Below are 5,803 nucleotides of genomic sequence, written 5' to 3' on the forward strand. Positions count from 1 at the left end.
AGCTCACCCTTATTCATTCTTTAGACTTTAGCCACCAGGAATAATGTCATCCCACCCAACTTAGAATTAAGTGGGGAGGGGGGAGGTCTGTGACCCCCTTGTGATAGTAAGTGACAAATCAAAAACAAGTGATTGCCCCCTGGGCAGTCCAAAACAGTGTTGAGGCCGCCATTTGTCTACATGAAACTGGAGGTGGATGCAGGAAGTAATGAAAGCTGCTATCTTTTAAATATTATGGTAACTTCCTGTGAAGGGCTTTTGCCCTGTTGAACTTGGCATTGGAGAAGCTCAGGTGAGACTTCAGACGGCTTCCCTTTGAATTGTCATGTGGGTAAGTTAGGCTGACTCTCTTTCCTTTTTCCTTTGGTGTTTCTGGAGGCTCTAACCTCAAGGAGGCCTCTCTTCTTAGAGGAGGCCTTGTGGCTAGAAGCCTGTGACCTCTCTGCTGGGGTCTCTGAAGCCTCCCTGGCTCGGGCCTCCGGTCCAGGCCAGAGTCTCTCTCTCTCATTTTCCCTACCTTCAACCTTTGTAATTGTAAATAAACCACCATAAAAGTCATCCTGACTTGGGTCTTTTTATTTTGGAATAGAGTAATCAATCCCTGGTGACCAAACTTTAAATATCCATTCCAAGCATAATCTTCCCATTTTCCCCTTTTACAAAGGGAACACCTAGATGAGAAAACTCCATCTCCCAGTGTATCAAGAACCTTCTCTGCAAATTCTATAGAGCAGGGATCTTCAAAGTGAGGGCCCATGGCTTGACCACATGGAATTTATGATCAGCCAATGAGAGAGTGAGAAGATGGGTCACATCATACTCTCTCTATTAGAAGTAGTCATAAGGATTTTCTCCACCCCAACCATAGCTATCCTTTAATTCATTACAGCACAACACTCTCTTCCCTCTGCTACCCAAGCCCGTAACTCTTTTTCTGAGTCAGATATTGGCCTCCCAGGGTAGTTATACCCTAACCCCAAACCCAGAGGCGATAAAGGTGCAGGACCAAAATAGGTTGGAGGCTATTGCAAGCTATTGCAAGGTTAAATAGGTTGCCCAAGGTCATACAACCAGCATGTCAGAGGTACACCTTGAATTCAGGTCTTCCTGGCTTTAAGGTTGGCTCTATATTCACTATTCCAGTTGTCTTATCATATGGAGTTCTATATCTTTTTTTTTTTAACCCTTTACACTCTGCCCTAGTATCAGTTCTAAGACAGAAGAATAGTAAAGGCTAGGCAATCAGGATTAAGTGACTTGCCCTAAGTCACACAGCTAGGAAGTATCTGAGGCTACAGGTCTTACTGACTCCAGGCCTGGCTCTCTATCCATTATGCAACACAGATGCCCCTTCTATATCCTTTTTTTTTTTTTTTTAAGCACTGACCTTCCATCTAGAATCAATACTAAATATTGGTTCCAAGGTGGAAAAGTGGCATAGGAAGTTTCTGAGTTGAGATTTGAACCCACGTCTTCCTAACTCAAGGCCTAGAACTCTATCCACTGTGCTACCTAGCTACCCTTTCTATATCCTTTTTTTTTTTTAAACCCTTAACTTCTGTGTATTGGCTCATAGGTGGAAGAGTGGTAAGGGTGGACAATGGGAGTCAAGTGACTTGCCCAGGGTCACCCAGCTGGGAAGTGTCTGAGGCCAGATTTGAACCTGGGACCTCCCGTCTCTAGGCCTGACTCTCCATCCACTGAGCTACCCAGCTGCCCACATATATCCTTTTAAATAACATATGTAAACATGCACTTGCTGTTGAGGATTTTTCTTTCCTTTTTAAAATATATTACTGAGAATGTTTGTGACTGTAGGTGCTAAGCTTTTTCCATGAGCAAAATGAAATGCTATCTCTTGCTAAGGTACAAATGTATGAATATACAGCTATACTGTTGCTTTGAGTCTTTTTTTTTCTTTCTCTGAAACATTAGAATCCTAGTGAAATTCACCCAGGAGGCCCTCTCTGCCTTCTAGGTCAGCATTCATATGGAGAAGCCAAAGGAAAAACTGTAACTCTTTTAAAAGCACCATCTTTATTGTACTATTAAAAAAAAAAAAACAACCCTTACCTTCCATCTTAGAATTAATACTGTCTTCTAAGGCAGAAGAGTGGTCAGGGCTAGGCAAGGTGGGTTCTGTGACTTCCCCAGGGTCATACAGCTAGTAAGTGTCTGAGGACAGAATTGAACCCAGGACCTCCTGTTTTGGGTCCTGCCTCTCAATCCACTGAGCCACCCAGCTGCCCCCTTTATTGTACTTATTGAGAAGCAGGTCTATTAAGGCAGCTAAGTGATGCTATCAATTCAGCACGGGGTCCAGAACTAGGAAGACCTGATTCAAATTCAGCCTCAGATGTTTACTAGTGGTATAACCCTGGGCAAGTTCTTTAGCCTCTGTCTGCCTCAGTTTCCTCCAATATAAAATGAAGATGATAATAGCACTTACCTTCCAGGTTAAGAGGATGAGATGAAAATAATGTTCATAAAGCAATTAGAATACAATTGTTCAGTTGTGTCTGATCCTCCATGACCCTGGGCACCATTGCACCCTAGCACTATCCATGGGGTTTTCTTGGCAAAGAGACTGGAATGGTTTCCTATTTCCTTCTCCAGTAGATTGAGGCAAACAGGTTAAGAAACTTGCTGGGGGTCACAGCTAGTAAGTGTCTGAGGTTGGACTTTGAATTCAGGTCTTTTTGACTCTGGACCAGCACTCTCTCCACTGAGCCATCTCCACACTTAGCTGTTCCTGTGGAACACAGTAGGTGGTCTATAAATGTTAGGCATTCCTTTGGCATAAGTTGACTTTGCCTCATATCCCTAAACTGGTGAGATGACTTCTCCTTTTTCCCAAAATTTTGATAATTGCTCAGCCCAAGTAAAGTTCATTATTGTTGTTGTTCAGTAACTGCTGGAAGCCAGCCAGCAGCTCCAGGGGGTCTGGGAAGGTGTACAACCTAGATAAGAAAGAAGAGAGAGTCTGAGACACAGTGGATTTGCAGAAGCTGTTCTGAGCACTTCCTGTGAAATTTTATTTTTTATACCTTTCTCTCACAGTCACACAAATGCTGGGAAAATGTACATTTCAAAATCAAAACATAGAAGAACTCAAGGTTACATAGGAATTGGCACACAAACCATATTTTCTATATGGATTACACTTAATCTAAACAGTCTTCAAGGCTACCAAAACTCTACTTTATCTAAGTTTTATTTTAATAAAAAGAACCTTCAACATATTTCAAAAGCAAATTAAAGTGTGAGAACTCTCAAATTCGGGGGGACAAGTCTAATGTGGGAAAATAGTGAAGTGTGAGAATATTTTGGTTTGTTCATACTGTGTCTTTCAACTCTTGAGACACAGAGAGAAAAAGATTAAAGGAGCTTCTGCTATTTTTCTGAGGGTATGAACTATTAACTCATTAAATGCTGATTTATCATAGTGTAATTAGGGGATTCCTATAAGGGATTTTATATCTATACTACAAAACTTAAGGCTATCCTAAAAATATAGATTATAATAATTTCAATAATAAAAAGTGTTGATCAGAAGAGAGTCACACAGAGGGGTCTGATTGGGTTATCCATCCATCCTGTGACCCAATTTTCAGGCTGTAGGGATCAATGTAGGGCTCTGCTATCTGCATTGACTTTATGGTATCTGATGGAGACCCTTATTTCTCTGAGGGGCTCTCGGCAAGTAACATCCTAGTCTCTGCAGGTCATAGATAATAATAAGCAGATATAAGAGGGATAATTTCACTATCCCATTCAGCCAATCATGGCTCTACAATCCCTGAGAATCAGAGAAACCAAAACATCTCTACTGTGAGTCAGGGATGGGACTCTTTTTATACAAAAAAGGAAGGCTTGGGATCCATCTTCAGGGAAGTTTTAAGATGAAATTATTCCCTTCTCCAAGGTTATCTGAGATAGCTGGCTCCTGTGCTGCTTACAGAATAGCCAGAATTTATATAGCTTTAAGACAGTGGATAGAAAACCATATAAATTCCCGTAACTTTCCTTGAGACCTATGAGGGTTATCCATCCCTTGTCTACAGGCTCCTTGGAAAGCCTCTCTCCTACCCCCTATCTTTTCCTCTACACATAGATCACAAGCATCCATGGCCTTAGCTAACTGGTAGAGATCCAACTTAAGACACAGACTTGAGAAGCAACCTATCCTTAGACCTCTAATGCCTGTAAAGCATGTCCTTTAATCATTTAGTTAATCAGCAAGTATGAAGTACTCATTATATGGCAGATACTTTGTGAAGTGCCAGGACTACAAAGAAAAATGTGGAATCATCCCTTTGCTCACAAACTTACATTCTAATAAACCTCTTAGAATCATTAAGTTTTATGCTTATAGCCTATTTCTTTCTTCTAGCATGTGATGATTAGCTTTTCACAAATCCCTCCTTTAGAGGATAATTGCTCCTGAATGCAGTAATCTGATCAACCCTTCTTTTCTTTAATTTTTCTTCCCTTCCGTTCCGTTCCGTTCCGTTCCATTCCGTTCCGTTCCGTTCCGTTCCCTTCCCTTCCTTTCCCTTCCCTTTCTGTTCTTTTCTTTTTCTTCTTCTTTTCTTTTCTTTTTTTTTAAAGACCCTTACTTTCTGTCTTAGAATCAATACAATGGAAGGCAGTTAGGTGGCTTTGAAAATTGGGGAGTTTCAACAGGGGATTAAAAATCAGGCCTGGAAATGGAATGTCCTGGATTCAAAATCTGGCTCCAAACACTTCCTGGCTATGTGACCTTGGGCAAATCACTTAACTCCCATTGCCTAGCCCTTACCACTCTTCGGTCTTGGAACCCATGCATAATATTGATTCTAAGATAAAAGGGAAAGATTTTTTAAAATATCAATACTACACATAGTATAGCTAAAAGGGTTGGGTAATTGGGGTTAAGTGACTCATTTAGAGTCACACTGGTAGGAAGTGCTTGAGGGCAGATTTGAATCCAGGACCTCCCATCTCTAGGTTGCTTTTAATGCACTGAGTCACTTAGCTGCCCTCTCAATGATCTTTCAAAGATCATGGAAAAGTAAAATGGTGCTATAGGTCTGGAAGTTGTTGACAACCCAGCTGCTGTCCTAGCTTTTAAAAAAAAGAGAGAAAAGGAGGCAGTCTGAAAACTAGTAAATAGTGAACTTAATTTCTGTTTCTTGTAAAATTATAGAAGTGATCAGTGAAAGGACTGGTTTGTGAGTATTTGGAAAGAGATCACTAAAAGTCAGAGTGGCTTCATAAAGAACAGGTTGTACCAGGATAAACGAATTCCCTTTTTTAACAGTATAAATAGATTGAGTAGTACTATGGCAATGAATCTCAAGGACCAGTCTTAAAGTCAACCAGACATGGCTTGATATTCTGTCTCTGATTCTAGCTAGATGACTAAAGCTCTGACCTTTTCAGAACTAGGCACTGAGACCATTGATGGGAGCCCTGTTGTCTGTACTGGAAAGCAGAGCTTCCACATTAGAAGTTTCCAGAGAACAAATCACAATTCCAGACCATGAGAAAAAAAGAAAAAAAACTTCCTTCAGCTAGATCAGGGAAATGTAAAACCTCTGTTATATTTCAGCAAATCATTTGGCAAAGTTTCTTATGTCCCCACATGGGCAAAATCAAGCGATACAGGCCAGTTCATGATACCATTAAGTGGATATGAAAATGGCTAAATGGCCAGATTGGTTGTTTTTTGGTCATTTAAGTCATATCCAACTCCTTGTGACCTCATTTGGAGTTTTCTTGGCAGACACTGGGAGTGGTTTGTCATTTCCTTCTCCATCTC

Source organism: Gracilinanus agilis, chromosome 4 (assembly GCF_016433145.1).
Source record: "Gracilinanus agilis isolate LMUSP501 chromosome 4, AgileGrace, whole genome shotgun sequence".
Taxonomy (NCBI): Eukaryota; Metazoa; Chordata; class Mammalia; order Didelphimorphia; family Didelphidae; genus Gracilinanus; species Gracilinanus agilis.